This window comes from Adiantum capillus-veneris, chromosome 25 (assembly GCF_014529385.1).
Source record: "Adiantum capillus-veneris isolate H3 chromosome 25, ASM1452938v2, whole genome shotgun sequence".
NCBI lineage: Eukaryota > Viridiplantae > Streptophyta > Polypodiopsida > Polypodiales > Pteridaceae > Adiantum > Adiantum capillus-veneris.
The window spans coordinates 44,069,489-44,092,656 of NC_140955.1; positions in this window are offsets into that span (position 1 = coordinate 44,069,489).

Sequence of the window (23,168 nt, forward strand, 5' to 3'; positions counted from 1 at the left end):
CATGTTCACTTACCTTGGCTCTCAAGGAAGGTCAAGAGTGAAGAAAAAAACGTACCATCAAAGCTAGTGGACCGTCAACAGCGTCAAAATTGACCCTACTCAAGAAACTTGGAGCATCAACATTGTAAGAAATCCATATTTTCTTACCTATTAAGAGTTTTTTCTTCCTTATTTGTATCCTACTTGGATACTCCCATTGTAAATATCCAATTCCATTTGTAAATCAATAAAAATACTAACTCTACTAATTTACTAACACTAACCTACAATGAAAAGTCCTATCACCTCCACTTCTCTCCTCCCTCTCTTCTTCATCTATCCACACCAACTTCTTGATAATTCCAAGCAAAATAAATTAGATAAGTGCTGAAAATCTAACCCAACCATGGTTAGAGGAGTAACCCTAGCTCCCAAAATTGCTATAAAAGGAGGGTGTAGCTAGCACAAAAGGGGGGAGCCATAAGCAAGAGCACTATGCTATAGCTTGAGAAGCCAAGCTCAACCTCTCTAGAAGGAGCTCTTGGGTGGAAGCTCATTGTCTTATGCATATGCATGTGTTGTATTAGGGGTGATTAGCAAGGGAACTCTATGCCATTGTAAGAGAGAGTGATCATTCAATTGAGAGTAGAAATATCATTTCTCCTACTAGTGTAAGCCCAAAATTTGCTGAATCAAGGAGGGTGGATTTGGACTAAGCTTGGATACTTTGTCTCTCTTCCAACGTAAAGTAATGGACAACAATGATGTGTAAGTGTCTTGGTGTTTTTTAAGTTCTTGATAGCTTGTCTCTGGGTGTTGTCATCAATTCAGCCATAAATTCCACATACTGTAAGAGGGAAACAGGGTGGAGAGGACTCCCTTGGCCTTAAGACAGTGATTGGGGTGGATTTTCTTGTGATGTGTTGTGGTGTAATTTACTCAAGCTATGTTGAACAAATACTAATCTCACTTTGATTGGTCATGACAGATTTGTAAGAAGGTATTAATGCAACAAGCATCCCCTCCCCCTTCTCTCTCTTTCTTACATATATAATTGTGTTTGCTTGATCACGGCCGATACATTTCAAAGCAGCCCGAGCACTCTCTCTCTCTCTCTCTCTCTCTCTCTCTCTCTCTCTCTCTCTCTCTCTCTCTCTCTCTCTCTCTCTCTCTCTCTCTCTCTCTCTCTCTCTCTCTACGCGTCCTAGTTCGCATCCAAAACTAGGTGGTGCCCCAAATTTGTGTAGGGTTAGGTCGCGGGTTTGTGTGTGTGTTTGTTGTTTTTTCCAACCCTAACCCAATTGAGCAGCGCAGGGCCTAGAAGGGTGCTTAGAGGCCACTCTTCTTGTTGCCCGCCCCGGACCGCCCTCAAATTGGTGCCCCCACTGAGGAACCAACTTGTGTATGTTTTTGTGTAGGATCAATCTTTAGAATAGTCAAGTAGTTTGCATGAATCACGAGAATTTGTATGGTCCTTTTATTCTGATTGCAAGGCAAAAGGTACACATAATTGTTAGTACTAAGTTGCAATTTCAACGTGTAATTCGTAGAATTTTAGGTCCCCTTAGGTTGGCAGAGATAAATGCATCAGTAAATCCCTTTATTTTGCCTCTCATTAGGTACAACCTTAGTTTGGACATCTATATTTTTGTTTGTTTTAAGCATTAGGTCATGCATAGACCATGGATAATGGCCTAGGAATAGAGGTTTTCCCTTTCCATTTCACTCCACACATTAGAATCAACGTTGCAATTAGTAGGAAGATCCATTTTCAACAACGTATGGTGTTCATGTTTGGTGCCCAAAGAGTAGGAGAAATTCTGGCATCACCAAACCCTGTCATCCTGCCTCTTATTGATCATCATAGGTCATTGGATGTGAATATTATTATTTTGTTGTAGAATAGATTGCAATTCAGAAAATATTACTGTGTAAATCTTTTAAAAAAAAAAAAACAAACAAACAAAAACGTGTTGTCACCTTAAAACTGATTCAATGGAGGCCCAACGCCAAATGTCTGGATATCCTCTTTTCTTTGGAGAGCCTGGAGAGGATGCATAATTATTTTTAGCAAATTTCAAGATGTCTTGTCGTATCAAGAGGATAGTAACTGATCAAGAACGTGTAGAGATGTTTGAAGTGGTCCTTAGGAAAGATGCTAGCACTTGGTTTGACTCGTTTCCTGAGGAAGCTAAAGGGAATTACACGGAAGTTGTGAATCATTTCAAGAGATACTTCGTTGATCCCCAAAATACTCAAAAACTATGGCAAGACATTGTTTCTCATAAGCAAAAAGACCTAGATGACTACTACTTGTACAAGCAAGAGTTTCTACGTCTTTGGGCTGTATGGGTGAGAAATGTTGCTAACTCTGGTGATGGTGCAGAGTTCCTAAAGAAGGAGAGGTTCATAGCGAGAATCTTTCCTGACCTTAAGATAAAAGTTGAGGCGGGTCCACCTGCCACCTATGATGCAGCTGAAATTAGAGCTTCCAAGAACTATAGGAAACTCAAGTGCCTAAGGGGAGAGGTTCCAATAGAAGGTCTTAGACCCAAAGGTAAGTCACAAGCATCAACATCTAGGGAGATTCTTGAGGTAACGGCGAAAGTGATTGAGAAGTTAAATGAATCTTTAAGCAGCTTGTCAATTCACCTTGCACAAGCTGTAGGTCCAAAGGGACAAGCAAAGAAGTCTGAAGAGCGAGATTCATGACCTAGGAGAGTCTTGCAATGTTGGAATTGCGGAGAGTCTGGACATGGGATGTATAATTGTCCTTGGCCCCGTGGGGAGCCAGGGAGACCTAACTTAAATTACCCAGTGATGAATGCAGGTGAAGGAACTGGTCAACAACCAAGGCTTCTACAAAGACCAAATGGACCAAGACCACCTCCACAAGGGGTAGAAGGAGTTCCACCTTTTCCAGATCCAAATGTACATGTGGTAGAGGTGACAAACTCAAATGAGGTTGACGTGGAAGCAAATGGCATTAAGTGTGTCCGAGGAAAAGGTAAAGAGAAAGAAGGTGTCACATCACAGAGTGACCATGGACGAGGTAAGAAGGCAAAGGAGAGCAAGGAAGCTAAGAGGACTTGACGTCGTATCAATCTCCAAGACTTCCCTCTTGGACATGGTATGGCTCCATACAACCTACTGGAAGACATGAGAGGTAAGGGTCCTGATATCTCATGGCCTCAGTTTCTTGCATTATGTCCACAAGTTAGGAGGGATTTAACGAAGGCAGTTAGCACTAGGAGAAAAATAAAAGAGAGTGTTCCTGTTGTAAAAATTGCACATGCTGAAATAAATGAGGATATTATACCTGTGCTAGATTTTTACATCAAAGGAATATTGGTTAGGAAAGGTCTAGTGGATGGGGGTGCACAAATTTGCATCATGACAGAAGGACTCATGCAAAGACTAGGCATGCACATCCATGAGACACCTGAAACTAAAGTCAAAATGGCAAACAATAGCAAGACTAGGTGCGTAGGCATTTGTAAAAATGGTTTTGTGGAGGCCTTTGGCATTAAGAAGGCAGTGGATTTCTATGTCATGTCTACCAAAGGAAATGGTTACCCATTTATCCTCGGAAGACCATGGCTAATGAAAATGTGAGCTTTGCAGTATTGGGAGAGTGGAAAGCTAATTTGCAGGAATGACAATCATAAGAATTTTGTCTTTGACATGAAGGAGCAACGCCAAGAGGAGCTCCATGAAGAATCATCTCAAAGTGAGACGGAGGAAGGCTGGACCGATAGCACTTCAGAAGGAGAAAGTAGCGGCAGCATTACTGAAGAGGAGTCTTCCATTGAAGTCATGGGGGTAAGGTTTAAGCCAAACAACCAAGAGACCTCTTGCCCAGGTTTGGAAGAGGTAGGTTCCCAAGAGAACCAAAATGTACAAGATGAAGGAATGTTAGAAGGTATGTTGTCTACAACACTTACAAAGGACAAAAGAGAGGAGCTCAAAGGTGTGTTAAGAAAATTTCCTAGGATTTTTGCTAAAGACTACACCGATGTGCGTGGAGTAGATGCTGTTCAACACAAAATTGAGTTGAAGCCAGAGGCCACACCTAAGGCTCAGAAGCTACGAAGGCTAGGAGTTATCAAAGAGCAGGCTTTACTCAAGGAGGTAAGAAAGCTTCTAGCAGCAGGTTTCATTTATCCAGTGGAGAATTCAGAGTGGGTCTCTCCCGTTGTTGTCACTCCTAAGAAAAACGGCAAGTGGAGGGTGTGTGTGGATTACCGTCCACTCAATGAGGCAACAAAAAGCGATCACTTTCCCCTCCCATTTCAAGATGAGATACTAAATGAGGTAGCTGGTCATGAGAAGTACACTGTGTGTGATGGCTACTCGGGTTACTTTCAAATAGGTATCGCATTGGAAGATCAGCTGAAAACAACCTTCATCACTCCTTGGGGTTGTTATGCTTTTAGAGTCATGCCATTTGGACTAAAAAATGCTCCTACAACTTTCCAACGCTTCATGACATGGTGTTTCAAGCATTCTTTGGAAAGTTCATTAGGGTTTTTATTGATGATTTTTGCATTTATAGCTCAAAATCATTGCATCTACAAAGGGTAAAAGAAGGTTTAAAGAAGCTCTACGACATGGGAGGTCAACTCAACCCCGACAAGTGTCACATAGGTGAGGATGAAGTGATCTTGCTTGGTCACAAGGTTTCCTATAAAGGTATTGAGGTGGATCCAGCAAAGACAAAAGCTCTCATTGAGCTACCATCATCAAAGAGTCTTAAGGAGGTCATCTCATTCATTCAAAAGGTGAAGTATATGTCACGCTTCATTCACTTAGCCTCAGAGTTACTTCACCCTTTGCAAAAGTTGACACAACAAGTAGAATTTGCATGGTCTGATGATCTTGAAGAGTATTTTTGTAATATTAAAGTCATTTTGTCAGAGCTACCAACACTCATGCCTCCTTGTTGGGAGTACACATTCTTGGTTAGCTCTAGTGTTGGAAAGGAAACGATTGGTGCAGTTTTATTACAACAAGATCCCCACAGTACCAGGATGCGATCCATCTACTTTGCTAGTAGGGTCACAAATTCTTTAGAGAGAGGCTACACGGAGGCAGAACTCATGATGATTTCTCTCATGTTTGCAGTGAGAAAGTTTAGATCCTACTTGCTACCAAAACCTTTTGTAATTCTCACTCATGCCTCCTTGTTGGGAGTACAAATTCTTGGTTAGCTCTAGTGTTGGAAAGGAAACGATTGGTGCATTTTTATTACAACAAGATCCCCACAGTACCAGGATGCGACCCATCTACTTTGCTAGTAGGGTCACAAATGCTTTAGAGAGAGGCTACACGGAGGCAGAACTCATGATGATTTCTCTCATGTTTGCAGTGAGAAAGTTTAGATCCTACTTGCTACCAAAACCTTTTGTAATTCTCACTGCAGAAAATTTGTTCCCTTGGGTGTCATCTCAAATGAATCTTAGTACTAGGATCTCGAAGTGGATTATGGAGTTTCAAGAGTTTCAATATTCTTTCAATGTAGAAGATAGTGTGCGTGCACAATTGGCAGGGATCCTTACTTATAGGGTACATGACAAGGAGATTAAGGTGCCTGAAGTAAAGACCCTACCATTGCCACCACCTAAAAGTATTCCTAATGCTTATACCTTGTTCTTTGATGGAGCTTTTCGACGAGCCACAGGAAAAGCAGGGGGAGGGCTAGTGTTGCTCAACCCAAGTGGGGAGGTGGTCATGAAAGAGAAGGTCAATCTACCAGGTTCAACTAGCAACAATGAAGCAGAATACGACACACTACTTCATGGTTTAAAGATATGCATTGGCCAAGGTATACAACGTCTCATGGTAAAAGGGGATGCACTTCTCATTGTGAAGCAAATTTTAGGCATTTCGGCATGCAAGAATGAAAGCCTAATGACAAAAGTTCATGCCATTCGTAGATTGTTTAATCAATTTGAAGAAGTGCAACTATATCATATTCCTAGGAAACAGAATGAAGATGCCGATTTACTTGCACAGCAAGTAGTTACATGTGTTGAGAAAGAAGTGCAGGTCATCATGGTGGCAGCAACTGTCAAGCAACCAAGATACCAGGGATTGGAGTCATTGACTCCCATTATTAGCTACATTTTGGAGGTTAAGTTTCCACAAGAATTCACGAAGGCTCGGAAGAGGAGACTCATGAAGAAGGAAAGTGTGTATCTATTCCTAGAGGAAGGATCAAGTGTGTAGAAGAGTACCAACTATTGAGGAAATCCCAGCCATTCTAAAAGGTTTGCATGAGGAAGAGTGTGGTGGTCATTTTGCACAGGAACTCACTGCAAAAAAGATTTTTCTTGCCGGATATGTTTGGCCAAGCTTGCACATTGATGTTCAACATTGGTGTAAAAGCTATCACAATTGTCAGATTAATGGAAACAAGCGTCTGTTACATGGTCCACGTCAGTTAGTCCTTGCAAATGGTCCATTTGAAAAATGGGGCATTGATGCTATGGGTCCATTGCCTAGGACTAAAAATGGGAAATTTTATATCTTGGTGGCCATAGACTACATGACGAGATGGGTAGAAGCACAAAGTGTGGCAAAGGTATATGAGAGGACAGTGAGCAAATTTGTCTACACTCACATTTGTTGTAGATTTGGCACACCTTTGGAGATTGTTTCTGATAATGGTCCAGGGTTTAGAAAGGGCTTGCTCACAGAAGTCTGTGAAGAACTTCACATTCTACATCGTCATAGTACACCCTACTATCCCCAATCAAATGGTTTGGTAGAAAAATCTAATGGTGTCATTGCATGCATCATTAGAAAGATGGTGAAAAACAAGACAAAGTTGTGGGATGACTTCTTGGATGGTGCCTTGTGGGCGTATCGAACCACATATAGGGAATCCATGGAGTTTACACTATTTCACTTGGTCTATGGTCAAGAGGCTTTACAACCAATTGAGCTCAACATTCCAACAATGCGACTTCATGGTAAAGCAGCACAAGATGATCAAGAAGCATGGATGGATCGACTTCTTACCCTAGCTGAGCTTGAGTGGAAAAGAGAAGCACCATACGAGTGCTACAAGAGGCATTAGAAGAAAGTTGGACTCACTTTTGGGCCTTTCAGTTCTAGAGAGAGAGTGGCGCTCGACCAATGAGGAAGAGGCTAACTTTATGTTGAAAATCGACATTTTGGGGTCAAGCTCTTTTTTTAAAAAAGGGAGGAAATTTTATTTTGGTTCATCAAATTGTAGAATTTCACGCTTTCAAGGCATAAATGCCGTAAGTCGTACTAACTATGTACCGAGGAATTTCAGAACTTTCATTGAAGACTCTATCTAGTACTTTGTTCCCGCCCAAATATGACTTTGAGTAGCTCTACTTCCCTCTCAAAACTTCTTCTCTTTTTTATATTTGCGCTAACCTTTCTGTGTATTCATTCTACTGCAAACCATGTCTACTTCTCGAAGGCCTAGCACTACCATTGACTTTGTTAGCATTTTTAACAGTTATACTACAGACGATTAAGCATGGATTCCATCTCGTATAACTATCAGAAGTTGGGTTCTACTGCAAAATAGGAAGAGGAAGAGGAGGCAACGCAATGATTTCGTGGAGGCTTTCAAGGGTCAAGTTAAAGAGTTTAAAGTGTGTGCACAAAGCAAGCGGGTGAAAGAGGTCCTCATACAACATGCTTTCCAGCATGCAGACTTAAAGTTGCAAACATCTCCTCCAAGTTTTCCAAGGCATCGACCCAGCTGTAAGTTATTTCAGCATCTCGCTTAGTGCATGATTATATTCGAATATTAAGTGGTGGATATCATCTTTGGTATGTTTCAGATATTGGTCCATTGAATAGGACAGATTGGCAACCAGTTGAGAGTATAGTTGGGATTTTTGATGCTTTCCATGCATTTATTGGTGAGCAAATGTACCGAGGAAGACAACACAAGGAACTTGCAGATAATGGAATTTTCTTTTATGTGGAACCGAGAACTTTCATTGGTTGGGGTCGTGTAGCTCCTTTGTCACTTCCATCCTTTGACAGCAAGGATTGGTCCCTGCCTACTTCGCAAACTAGTGAAAGCTTCAGGAATAAGTTGTTTCAGGATATACAAAAGTCCCTCAAGTATTCAATTGCCACAAAAATAGTTTGGCTCGCACTATTTATGCCTCTTGAAGTGTTTTCAGATTTTTTCTTCGATGAGAAAATAAGAACTACCGCAACAATGTTCATTTGTAAGTCTGAGAGCTGTTTGGACTTTGTAGATGATAACTGGGATAGGAAACAATCACAGAACAAAATCTGTATTTTGCAAAAGAAGTCCATAATTTGCAAGTCCATTATAAGCTCTCAAAATTTCTTAGTATCGTTTTACTATATTAGATATCATCTTCTTAGTGGGCAGCTTATTCCACTCGACCAAGATACAAAGAACAGCCTCGAGAACAAACCTTTATCAATGGAGCTCTACTTTCGAGATAGCCTACTTACTGTGATGGAGACAATGTCAAGCACAACTCTGGCACAGCTCAGGATAGATCTTACATGTGAAGAACTTCCACTTTTGCCGGAATTGTATGCATTCAGTCTCAACAATAGAAAGGTGCTTACTAAATCGATAAATTTTGATTGTCTTTAATACACTATGACTGAATCTAACTTTTTCTTCTTTTCAGATTCCAAGGCGCAAGGAGAAAACAACATTGTGCAAGGAGTCCATAACAAATACACTTCACTTAATTGCCTACACCGGAAGCTAGGTCACATACCTTGTGCACGCAAAGAGCTTTGATGCCATGCAAACCATGATGTACTCTTCAAAATGACTAATGCAGAGATATTTTTTGGCGTTCAAACAATGTTTCAAAAATTTATATTTTCAATGTTTCAAAACTTTACATATTGTGTTGTATCTGTCAAGAGTAATTTGCTCCCTTTCCCAGCTATTGTCCTCTCCCCCAGTTTGTGCCACTTGTCCCCTGTCCTCTCCCCCGGTTTGTGCCACTCGTCCCTTGCCCTCTGCTTCGGTTGCTGCTACCTCTGCCTCTGGGGACGTTGGTCTCGGGCATCCTTTTACGTCGCTCGAAATCATGGGCCTCTTCCATGGCTTCCCATGCTTCTTGCACCTGTGAAGCTTCCCGCTGTTCTTGCTCATGCCGTCGACGTGCAGCCCATTCCTCTACTTCTGCAGCGTCCGCATAATATTGGTTTATTGCTTCTTGCATATTTCAAACTTCTTCTTGAGTCTGATTGTGACGTTGGGTCATTTCGTTAATGCGAGCCTCTTCGAACTCGTCAGCTCTCGCCGCTTCCTCTCTTGTGCGTCTGTTTACCGAGATTATAATATGCTGGATGGCCATTACAGAAAAATGTCGCACATCGTTGTTGGTGTAGTTATGTAATCGAAGTTCCTGTAGAATCATGATACAGACATCTGTTGCTTCATACATACGTTGCAGCAAACAATAAAACAGCAGATTACTTACGTTCGGTATATCCATAATTTGACTGATGAGCAACACGGCATTTAAACAGGTTCGCCAGCCATAGCTATAGTCATCAGTCTATATGGGCACGGTTACCCGTTCGTGCTTGACTACATTTCCTAGATCATGCTCTAACAAAAGATGCTCTACACAACATACAAGTTTTTTCGCGGCACTACATACATAACTTGAGTCAGCAACACATTCCAAAGAGACACTACACTGCTTTCCAAATGTACCCAAATGGACCTTACGTTTTTACACGACCATGATACGCCCTGCTTTGCCCAGAGTTTGCATAGTAAACAATCTTAGCTTCCATGTCAAATAACATCAGACTCCAATGATCACTACAAAGACACCATCAAAGATGAGGAGAGATTCGCAATGCAAGATGTTTTTTACAAGGCAAGAAAATACTCATGATTGATTGTACGCAGTGACCAGAAAGCGCGCTAGATCAAATTTGACTCTGCTAAACCAGTTCATGAGACTCAAAAAGGAATATGAGTTAATCTGTAGATAAGGCGATATTAGGGGATCTATTACGTATACTTTCTCTTGAACCTCAGGGGGCAGAAGCCAGACAGCGTGGCTAACATGAACAAAAGTCAAATATTAGACTTGAACACCAAGTGAGTCAATACCGAGCGAGTGGGGCAGCTATCGAATTCCATACGCCACTGATTCGCTTGGTATTGACCATTGTCTTGGCTGAAATAAAGAACTTGACAACAACCTTAAATACATGGTTCAATACCGAGCGAGTCAGCGGCGGATTCCAATTCCATAAACAACTGACACGCTTGGTATTGACCCATGTCTTTAAGGTAGTGAACCATTATAAAGAAAAACTTGGCACCGGCCACAGAAACATGGGTCAATACCGAGCGAGTAGTACCAAAATTCAATTTCATTACCCACTCTCTCGCTTGGTATTGACCCATGTCTCAGTAGAGACCCATTTAATGAGCATAAGAATTAAAGAGAATGAGAATTACCACAAAGCAACATTGACGACCTCATTTGTTGTGAGCGAGTCGATGAAATTGCGCATGCAAATGAAGTCTACTCTATCGAGGTTGGTAATGCAGGCCTTCTTTGACATTGCAGACGGCTGTATGTGCGCATGCAGAGGCGCGGAGCTCAACAAAATTCTCAACTCCTCTTCATTCTCCTCGTTGATTTGCTCTAAAATAATTGACTCATCCGATACGTTGGATGGCCCTTCTGATGAATAGCCTTGCGCTTCCCTTTCTTGAGCTGGCTCCCTGGCTGCCTCAGGCTCCGGATCATTTTCCTTCAATATTGGTTGCTCCATAGATGCCTCAGGCTCTTGTCCCTCATCATCCACGGTGGGCTATGAATCCTCCATGACTTGCTCATTTTGGTGTCTAGCTGGATCCTTGATAACTATCTCTATTTCTTCCATGACTGCCTTGGGGTCCACTCTGGCTTGCTCTTGGCCCTCTGCGGCTATCTCAGCCTGCCCATCTGTGTCGTTTCTCTCGACCCATGATCGGGTCCTTCTGCTGTTTGTTTCAGCCCTAGACGGCTCTGTCTGTCATGCACGAGGATGGAGAGGGGGGATGTTGAGAATATCCATGGTTCTACTATCCCGGATTGGTACTGGCTGAAGCAGCCCATCGTAGCGGAAACGAAGCCTACGAAGAGTATCAAAATCCCGCGGCATGATAGTGACCCGGTGTGCATGGGCAGCCAGGATATATCCATCGCTGAAGAATTCCACGAGGTAGTCCTCAACAATTTCTTGAAGGTAGAGGAGTGCACTGCTGGCCCATCGCATGCCGACTCTCCACTGCTCACAAATCTCCCGCACTACTCGCTGGAAAGGGAGACGTGGAATAGCAGGTTGAACGTGTAGTTCTATCCTACGCAGCTCTTGCAGTACACTTTTGTGCACCTCATATCGGAATCTTCTTGCTTGAGCATTCAAAGATTCACATGTTGCCCTCCTAGCGCAGACCTTAACACGAGGCATCTCTACAAATACAATAACACCAAAAGACAATTCATTTGTCAGCACAAGGGACTTCAGATTTAAGGAAAGGTCAGTACCAAGCGAAAAGATAGATAGGAAAGAGTTGCCTTGCCTTATTCGCTCGGTAGTGACCTCAGAAAATAGTAATGGTAGACATGACTTATATGTACTGAGGTCACTACCGAGCGAATAGGTGCATAGGAAAGAGTTTGCCCTGCCTTATTCGCTCGGTAGTGACTTCTGAAATAGTAATAGCAGATATCACTTACATTTTTTGAGATCACTACCAGGCGAACAGGTTTGCAACCTCTGCAAAAAAATACCTTATTCGCTGAGTGGTGACCTCAGAAAAGTGTACAAGCAAGCGAATAGGTTTGCATCCGCTTATACAAAATAGCAGTGTGAAGGAGATCTTAAATCGATGTGGTTCTAACTGTCATGTCGTTCCCTCCGATCACCTCCCCTAATATCGGGGGGATGATACCATTGATTCTCTCTCCCACGTCCACCTCTCATGAAACCTCATGGCAGTACCACCCTCTCATAAAACCTCATGCCCAGGCTCTGCTTTTTAGGCTTGTCTGAAAGTCTATTTAAGAAGCAGTTGTTTCAGAACCTCCCTCAGGGTTTCGCAGAACAACTAAAAGAAGCTTAGGATAGTGGCGATGCCTTTCCAAGCCCGCAGTGCCAGAAACACCGCATCCGGGCCCTCCTCATGAGGTCCCCCCTTGGCCCTCCCCCGATGTTACCTTTAGTGTTCTCGACCAACACAGCTCGGGAGTGGCTGCTGTCAACACGGGAGTCTATTCTCGAGGTAAGTTGCTGGTAATTCTTTGCTTTCTGCTCCCAATTTCCAATCTCCTAGTTTGAAGAGCTTACTTGCTAAATGCTCTGTGCAGGATGCTAGCCTGAAGCTGCAGCAAATGTTGATCGTCAGGCAGAGGGTCTCAATCCTTAAAAACTCTCTGGAAGTAAGAAGGCCTGAAGACATGCAGCGATTGCTCGCCGAGAATGGCTCTATGGAGGCAATCATTAATTGGCTTCAGGAAATGAAGGATGAAGTGCTTGAGCTAGCCAATAAATATGAGGAGGCCATTAACTTTGCAAACATGCTTTGCGAAGAGATAAGCTGGCTGTGAACCCTAAACCCCTAAACCCCTAAACCCTAAACCCGCCGGAAATTAATAGGCCACTCTTTGTAAAGTCTGAAGTGTTTTCTAACTCAAATCCGGTGTTCAGTTGTAATTTTGTTTCTTTCTTATAAAATCAAAAGGCGTATTTTGCAAAAGAAAGCCCTAAATCCGCAACAAGCAGGGGTTACCTTCCCCTTACTTGCTTAACATTGACCTCTATACTAGCAGACATCACCTAACTTTTCTTTTGGTCAGTACCAAGCGAATAGGGCCCTTCGGACCAGGTGACCTTACCGTATTCGCTTGGTACTGACCAACTACAGCAAATTAAAGGGCACGGGACCTAAATCAAAAGGCGTATTTGGCAAGGAAAACCCTAAATCCGCAACAAGCAGGGGTTACCTTCCCCTTATTTTTGCTTAGTATTGACCTCTGTACTAGAAGACATCACTTAAATTTTCTTTTGGTCAGGACCAAGCGAATAGGGCACTTTGGACTAAGTGACCTTACCTTACTCGCTTGGTACTGACCAACTACAGCAAATTATAGCGCACGGGACTGAAATCAAAAGGCGTATTTGGCAAGGAAAATCCTAAATCCGCAACAAGCAGGGGTTACCTTTCCCTTATTTGCTTAGTATTGACCTCTGTACTAGCCGACATCACTTAACTTTTCTTTTGGTCAGTACCAAGCGAATAGGGCTCTTCGGACTAAGTGACCTTACCTTAATCGCTTGGTACTGACCAACTACACAAAATACAAGTGCGCAGAAGGGTAGTAAGTAGCATACCTCTTCACTGTGTGTAGAGTTCCGCGTCGCCGAAGCACTGCAGAACAAGAGTAAAAGAAGGAGGATGCGCGAGAGTAAGAGGTGATGGAGTTTGCTTACCACGTGGCGTCGATGGGGGTAGAGTTAATTAGAATGATGCGCAGTAGAGGACGCGAAAAGAGGCAGAATAGTTGAAACTTGAAATGTTTTGAGGAGAGGGTGACAACTTCACTTATCGATTGCGGTTGGTAAATTGTAGTGCTTACCTCGGGGAGGGTGACAACTTAGAATGCTTACCTCGGGGAGGGTGACAACCTCACTTATGCGCAAGATTGTGGTTGGTAAATTGTACTGCATGGGAATCTGAGACCATTTAATACTGGTTGTCCTTGAGAGCGCAGCCCACGTGCCTTTTTGAGTGACCGTTAAGGGTCAGACAGATGCCAATCGCCCTTGCAGTCTCCATCTCCATCTCCATCTCGCACCTTCTGCCTGGCCAGCTCTCGTGCCTTTGCCTTTTCTGTGCCCTTCCCCTTGGCCAGCTCTTGTGATCCTGCGTTAAGAGTCAGACGCCGATCGCCCTTGCATTCGCCATCGCCTTTGCCTTTTCTACGCCTTTCCCCTTGGCCAGCTCTCGTGATCCTGCATTTAGAGTCAGATGACGATCGCCCTTGCATTCGCCATCGCCTTTGCATTTTTTGCACTCTTCCCCTCGCCCAACTCTCGTGATCCTATGTTGAGTGACCTCCGAGTCCTTTGCTGCCGTGTCACCATTGCCATCGCCCCCCTACTGGTTCTTGCTGTCGGTGGCCTGCGACATCACCATCCAACTCGGCGCCATTGGATATTGCAGAGACAGGTTCTTTCTCCCTGCCTCTCCCCTTCCTGTGTGTTGTTAACTGTGTGCGCACCGAAGCCACTACGTTAGGGTAAAAACGCATGTATGGTTGGAATAATTACTCCTTATGTGGTGACCGTATCGCATTCATGGTTGGAATAATTACTCCTTATGTGAACTATAAATTTATCACTGTCATGCAGCAGTCATGTGTAGCTACCCCTCTTGTAAATTATTTTTTGCTCTTCTAATTTATTCACTCGCGCTTATGGTAAAAAAAAAAACATAATATGCTATGTTCTTATCCACCTATTCCGAATGCCACAAGACATAACCAAGCGAATAGGACCCTTCGGAGATTCTTGGGGGCCCTACTGGCTTGGTAATGACTCAACTGACGTCACCACTTATGACATTAAAGCACGGGACATAACCCGTCGATATGACATTAGCGCACGGGACATAACCAAGCAAATAGAGTTCTTCGGAAATTCTTGGGAGCCCTACTCGCTTGGTTCTGACTCAACTAACGTCAACTCTTATGACTTTAGCACACGGGACAGAACCAAGAGAAGAGGGTCCTTCGGAAATTCTTGGGGACCCTACTCGCTTGGTTCTGACTCAACTAACGTCACCTCTTATGACATGAGCGCACGGGGTCGAACCAGGAAAAATAGGACATTGAGGGGTACTCGAGGCCCAAAATTCGCTTTGTTATGACACCAAATAGTTTTGGCTTGCTTTTTCTTTCAGTCATGGGGATCATAGTCCTGGAGACAGACGTGAGCGAGGATACATGTGAAGAAAAACTAGTCACATTCTTATATAACGCCCGAGCTCATCACCGTGCACCAGAACTATCAGGAATGTTCAATGCAGAGTTTTCTATACAAAGGATTATAGATTGCTCCTTTGAGTACCTACAAAACCATTTGCAATAGTATGAGGCAGTCACTTGTGACAATTCCATGACAGTTGATGGCATGAGATATGTGCACCCTGCCGACCTTGACCCTGACAAGAGTGCTTCAAGGAGACTGAATCGCTGTCTTGAAAAGTGTCCCTCCAATGCACTGCTTGTACAAGACAGGTGTATAAAGCACTTAAAAAGATGTCGCTTATTGGAATTCTACCATGGGTTTGCATGTTACTTATACTTGCAGACGGATGGCGAGTCAGAGACTTTGCAGTCAACAACTTTCGGTAGTTGTCCATTGGCGCCGGAGGAAGAGGTAGAGGATGTGGAGGTGCAATTCAATCCAGAAGAAGAGCAGGAAGAGGTACTAAAGGAAACCTTTGATGCGGGATTAACTCTTGTTTCTCTTGCGGATGCGGCAATAGGGTGCAGGCAAGAAAGCCCAAGTATGGAAGCGACTTTGCCTCTAAATTGTGCTCCCAGCTTTGCTATGGCGGGCGACACCCACTATATTCTGCTCACAGATATCATGCATGATCTCAATATACGGAAGGACTACTGCCTAGCGGCAATTGCAAGTTTTTGTGAGGCAAACATGGGGTTTGTGGACGATGATGCTGTGGACCAATATCTTATTGCTGACACAGCTGTCCGTGACTCACAGTTCACTTCAGGGTCGCAACTGATTAAAGATACGTTCAATGAGGCGAAGTCCGGAGAGGCCGATTTGCCAACAGATGACCAGTTTGAATTGACAACAAAACAACTCGGCTTGGAAAACATGGGTAGACATGTGGCACCAGAAGATCATGTAATGAATAGTCAGTCTATTCACTTATGGGGGGGGGTCGATGCTGGAAATGGACGAGAATGAGATGGTAACTTTTGTCGAGCATTCATATAGTATTAGAGATGGCCGAGTGTATGACGATAGTTTCCTTAGAAGAGCGGGAGGCTCACGCCAAGGGCTTGTCACTGGAGTCCAAGGCAAGGATGCAGCGTTGTCTCACTACATCGGGCGTTTCAACCACAAAAAGGTTTGTAGAAACAATTCAAGTACTTGACAATTGTACTCATCTCACTTACGGCTAATAAATTGATTGCAATTATTATGTAGATCATAATATACCACAAAGAATATTCCGATGACAATGCAAAGTTCCCTCTGTTTGCAATGAAAGCTATTACAAGATTTTGTGGTGAGCACCCCCTCCCACTAAACGCAGAAAGAGTAATTCTGATTGAAAAACAGTTTTCTCTACGTGTATTTGGCATTGTGTATGGGTGCCAGGCACTCAGAGCCCCATATTTCATGTCCTACACAGCTCAGGCTCAGGCTGCAGGGGTTGAAGACCCGAAAGGCTTAGATCCATACAATAAGCGGCTGTTTCTGAGGGAAAGAAGACGCATGATGCCCATAGGGATGCTGTCATCAACAGAGGAACGAGATCTTCTACAGAGCTTGCACATCGAAGAGGTACAAAGTGAGGAGGAAGGAGGTGCATCGAAGAGGATAAAAACGACGGGGTCAGGTCCATCTTCTCCCGCTCCTGACTTGTGACCGGCGCCACCTCGCATGGCGCTCGGCCGCATTTGATGCTCCCCAAGCCATCTGTTTCTTCTCTTTGCGGATGTGTTGTAAAGACCGTGTAATTTTTGAACTCTTAAGAAGTTCCTTCTGCCTTGCTCTATGAATTAGTTATCTATAAGTCCATTGGTGTAACTCTAATAGGCTATTGCCCTTTTCTTTTCCTCCCCCATGCCGAGTGTGCTTAAAATAACCTGTTCTTGCCATGTAGTGGGTTTTTTCCATGCCTTGTGTGGACCATATTGATAGTGAACCGTATGTCTTGGCAAAATATGGACCATGGTTGAACAGTATGTGCTGCATTGAAATAAAACAAAATGGTCAGTTGAGTACAATTTAAAATTTTGTTTTGTATACGTAGAATGCCAACCTACCATATAATGTGTGATATGTTGCCCACCCCACCCTGTAAGGTAAGCCTTTTTCCAATCCAGCAAGGTTGCTTGAAATGATGTGAGCTTACTTTGGTCCCAAGAATGTTGGTCAAGGTAGTGTAAAATTTTATCTAGTGATTTCCACACGTTCGCTTTGTGATTCTGGATTGCCCCACCACCAGCATTGTCTTTAACCACTTTATGTAACTGTTTCCATTTGTTGAACAAGATTCTCCTTTCTTCTCTATCTGAATCTTTGAGGCTAAACCCAAGAAACCTTCTTGCCTTCACTCCGCCTATCGATGCTTTCCTTGGTACCTTGTACCGACTTTGAGACATCTTAGGGTCCTCTTCGATTTTGACATTGCCTCCATGAAAACCAATGTCTGAGAGCACTCCCTCTAATGCTTTGATCACTCTTTTCGACTCACTCTCTGGCTTTAATGTCCATGCAAAACATATGTAGAAATGAACCACCTTTTCAATTATTCGACAGAGTGCATGAAGTGTACAGATGTGAACTCTAATGAGAGGAATATCAAGCACTGGTTTAAAAGTTTTATCTTGAAGATGTCTGTTGGGAGCTCTAATCCATTGCACACTCTCAAGTGATTGTGCATCAGCCATGCAATATAAGCATGGATTTGCCACAGCTGCTCCGTGTGTTATGTTGTACATACACTTAAGAGTCTTTAAGTCACCTGCCATATGCCGTTCCACTGTGTAGTCGCCAAATCCTTCCACTGAAAGAACGGCTCCGTTTCTTTGTTCACTGATGATAGAAGGAATTTGGGTTTGACTAAAAACCCAATCGAGGATTTCAAAATTTTCCTCATCAACCTGTAGTGAAAAATGAAAACACAAAATCAACAACCAAATAATCAACATTTTTGTTATCAGAGATTGACCGAAGTATACCTGAAATGATCCTAGAGATAGAATGTTGTTTTCTGATTGCACGCTGAACTATCGTGGATCCTCTTTCGTTATTGATGGATCTAGAGCTCTATTCATGAGGGTAATGGTGACTCTCTCCAACTTCTTGTTCTTCAGGACCTTGCACTCGTCGAGCTTCAAAACAAACATGAGAACCCCACCGCACTCGTCTCGACTGATGTCAAAGAAGTGAACTGCATACCTTTGCAATGCTTCAAGATCAACGAAGAGGTTGTTGTGCTCGTTAAATTGTACCTCTCTGCCGCCCTTGCCTAAGAACGTTGCTTCAATATGGAATGGTGACCCAAGTTTCTCAAACACCTCATCGTTTACGTGACGACGAACAGCCTTTACATGTGATGGCTTTGGCAACAATGATCCTCTCTGTAGTTTATTTTGAGATTTTTTAGCTAATGCTTTGAAGATTGCCCTGTATCCCATCTGCGAGATGCCACTCTCATCAAGTATTGCTTGCACTTCCATTGGTTCCAGCTGATTTTCGTTCATGAAGGAGGTAAGTAGCCTCCCTTTCAACTTACGCAATTTTTTCTGAGTTATCATCTCTTCAACTACTTCTTTTGGAACTAGACGGCTGTAATGCACTCCGGCATTGAAGCCTGCACCGTTGAGTTTGGATGCAGTGAAGACCTACCAAAAAAGCACAATGCGTTATAATCATGTATAGGAAAGTAAGTGTATCCACTTCTTAATGAAGCACATTGAAGAAACAAACTTCGAGTTACCTTAAAGTTCGTATTCATTTTTTCAGGCCACCACTACCAACCTTCATGTTCTCAAGGTTGCACAGATCTCGTTTTCTTTTCCGACTACCAAGCACGGTGTCTTTCTCTCGCAAACTTGTGATCTTCTTCTCAAGGCCTTGGATTGTCTCTTTGTTTGATGAAATCTTTTGAGAGCATGCTTCATTAAGTTTCTTCAGCTGCATGTTCTCCATTGCTAGGAAGTTTCTTTGCCTTTCCGCATTCAATCCTCTCATTTCCAAGTGTTCGGTGTATCCCAATAGCCCATCCTTGCCATCGCATGTGAAATGTAAGAGGTTAGTGATATTAGCAAAGGGAGGTGGCGCATTTGTCATAGGATCCTTTGGATAAATAGACCCATCGGTCCACAAATCCAAATTATGTTCCTTGTTTGTCCTTCTAAGTTCTTTCTCCCGTTGAGATAAGAAAGACTCCCTCCTACGTTTCTGCAACGGTGCGTACTCTTGCAATACATCAACATGAAGATGATGTGTGTTATTTCTTTGGGTAAGTGTTAAAGATGAAGGGGCCGAGGATTGTAAGTTCAAATTAGTGTTTTCATCAGGAAAAGATGCGTTCTCCATTCCTAGAGTTGATAAAGAAGAAGACGGAAAAATATCTCAGGTTTTGGGAGGGAAAGCCATATTCTCAAGTTTAGAGTTGATAGAGTTCGTGTGGCTTATGTTTCTGGAGGGAACGCTTGTAAGTTGGCATTTCAAATCATTAGTCATACGGTTAGTTGGATTCCTGACAAGAGAACGAAGGATAAGAATGATAAAGACGGCGGCTACCTACCAAAGAATGTCATTTTGGCTTTTTGTTGCGCAGAAAAGTATCACATAAAATGCACAATTGAACATTTTTATTTTCTCTCTCTAAGCCGACGTGGCACTTCTTACAGGGCCCAAAAGTGAGTCCAACTTTCTCCTAATGAAAGCTACACAGACGAAGGAAAAGCTTGACAAGAAACTGAAGGACAAAGGCATCAATGAAGGAGATCTTGTGCTAAGGTATGACAATCGACTCGATAATCGTTTTGATGCCAAGTTTGAAACTAGATGGCAGGGGCCATACATAGTCAAGAAGGATTTCAATTCAAGTTACTATCAACTTATGGACTTGAATGGGAAAGAGCACTCCACGAAGGTAAACGGGTATCGCTTGAAGCCCTATTTAAGTCGCCTTATGCCAAAGGATCTACCAAAGATCTGTCAAAGGGCAGCTGTCTCATGTAAGTATTGTTACATGAAGCATGAGTGTAACTCCAGCAAAAATTCTGAGGGGCCAAACAATGAAGATCTCGTCAAGGACTCTAAAGCACTCTCTTTGGAAAAGATGCTCTATGATGGTACATGAATATACCATCATCCTGGGGGAGGGCTAATGATAGCCGTTTTTCGGCTCTCCGTAATTGCCATAGTGAGTTAACCCACCCTACCAAAATCATCCAAACACTGTGGCTATCCCTACCATTTCACTGTATATAGGTGTGTGTGAGTTAGGGGACTTTTCCCATATCTTCTTAAAAACCCTCAATTAGCTAGTCACTACGCTAGTTGAGCCAAAAAAATAAAAAAATAAAAAATTATAAGTATATTATGGCCCATTTGTGTGTAAATATTTCATTGTATATAGAGCCTAAATAAAAGGATTTTTCATAATTATTTTGGTATTTATTTAAATATTTCTACTTATGGTGTGTTATTTATGCTATGTACATTGACTCACCATTATCATATTTTTTCTTACCATTTTGTGTACTCTTTATTCCATATAAAAATAATTTCATGCAAGCTTCTCTTATTTTTGGTGTAACTCCATCCCAACAAAATCCAAAAAAACTAGTTCTATTTATGTGTATGTTTTTTCACTATTGTGATTTTTTCCTTCCTATATCTATTCTCTATTACTCTCATAAACTAGACCAACAAAAATATTCATCTTTTGATGGTAGAATTCTAATGAGAGAGATTTATTTTGATCACTTTATATTTTTTCCACCTATATTATTTATATTTGACATGTACATATTTTTTTAGACCCCTCAATATTTGATTTTCTTAGTTGTACTATTTACTTATATCATGATCTCATCAATATCTTCAATTATGGACCTACCAAATAAGGTCAAGGTTATGTGGCATGCATGCATGCACTATGGGGGGCTCACTCTTGGAGGTATTCAAAAGAATCATCCAAAGAAGGACCTCACAAGGACTTTGTGCAGTGGAAAAACACAGTCGGTTTTGCTGAATTTTTAAAGATCACATGCTCCCTGAATTTGAAAAGGTGATACAAACAAAAGTTGTAGCTCGTGGGCTGAACTTTTACCTCAAATTTTTTCATATTCTTTTGAGCTACGAGCTGTGAGCTATGATTTTATTGGTGGACCCCAGTTTGCCCATGCTATGCAGCCACACTCCCTCTTCCACTTTATCATTTTCCTCTTTCACACACACGCTTCTCCACTCATCATCCCCACCTCTCTCACCACTCCTCTGTGCACCCTACTCACCTTCTTCTCAACCTTGAAGAATAAGAGAAACCATGGTGAACTCATGTCTCCTACACACACTTCCATTCCAAAATTGACCACCTAGTCTCATTTTTCCTCATCCATATTACCCATATCTATCAATAAAAACCACAAAATTCAGCCTGTTCTCTTGAAAGACAGTATCATGGTGATTGATTACTCATGTTCACTTACCTTGGCTCTCAAGGAAGGTCAAGAGTGGAGAAAAAAACGTACCATCAAAGCTAGTGGACCGTCAACAAGCGTCAAAATTGACCCTACTTAAGACACTTGGAGCATCAACATTGTAAGAAATCCATATTTTCTTACCTATTAAGAGTTTTTTCTTCCTTATTTGTATCCTACTTGGATACTCCCATTGTAAATATCCAATTCCATTTGTAAATCAATAAAAATACTAACTCTACTAATTTACTAACACTAACCTACTACGAAAAGTCCTATCACCTCCACTTCTCTCCTCCCTCTCTTCTTCATCTATCCACACCAACTTCTTGATAATTCCAAGCAAAAGAAATTAGATAAAAGCTGAAAATCTAACCCAACCATGGTTAGAGGAGTAACCCTAGCCCCAAAAATTTCTATAAAAGGAGGGTGTAGCTAGCACAAAAGGGGGGAGCCATAAGCAAGAGCACTATGCTATAGCTTGAGAAGCCAAGCTCAACCTCTCTAGAAGGAGCTCTTGATTGGAAGCTCATTGTCTTATGCATATGCATGTGTTGTATTAGGGGTGATTAGCAAGGGAACTGTATGCCATTGTAAGAGAGAGTGATCATTCAATTGAGAGTAGAAAATCTATCATTTCTCCTACTAGTGTAAGCCCAACATTTGCTGAATCAAAGAGGGTGGATTTGGACCAAGCTTAGATACTTTGTCTCTCTTCCAGCGTAAAGTAATGGACAACAATGATGTGTAAGTGTCTTGGCGTTTTTGAAGTTCTTGATAGCTTGTGTGTGGGTGTTGTCATCAATTCAGCCATAAATTCCACATACCGTAAGAGGGCAACAAGGTGAAGAGGACTCCCTTGGCCTTAAGACAATGATTGGGGTGGCTTTTCTTGTGATGTGTTGTGGTGTAATTTACTCAAGCTATGTTGAACAAATACTAATCTCACTTTGATTGGTCGTGACAGATTTGTAAGAAGGTATTAATGCAACAAGCATCCCCTTCCCCTTCTCTCTCTTTCTTACATATATAATTGTGTTTGCTTGATCACGGCCGATACATTTCAAAACAGCCCAAGCACTCTCACTCTCTCTCTCTCTCTCTCTCTCTCTCTCTCTCTCTCTCTCTCTCTCTCTCTCTCTCTCTCTCTCTCTCTCTCTCTCTCTCTCTCTCTCTCTCTCTCTCTCTACGCGTCCTAGTTCGCATCCAAAACTAGGTGGTGCCCCAAATTTTTGTAGGGTTAGGTTACGGGTTTGTGTGTGTGTTTGTTGTTTTTTCCAACCCCAACCCAATTGAGCGGCACGGGAGCCTAGAAGGGTGCTTAGAGGCCACTCTTCTTGTTGCCCGCCCCGGACCGCCCTCAATAGGAAAGTGTCAAAGAATATTTGCACGAACAAATTCTCCTTGTGTGTGCTCTCTATACCTATTTGATCCACATTTCAGACAGTGTTCCAAATTTTTATATTTATTTTGAAAGAGTATACAGTCATCAGGGCATGCACGCATTTTATGATAATCCATGTCCAAGTTAGTAGAATAGTTTTAGCAATCAATCACATATGGGGCATGTGACTGCTTTCCAACACAATTTTCTCGTTGAGCAACCTATTAATACATCAACACATCGACACAATGATCATATTACTGAACTTGGGATTGATGCTTTGTATACAATATTTCTACCTGAAAAGCTCA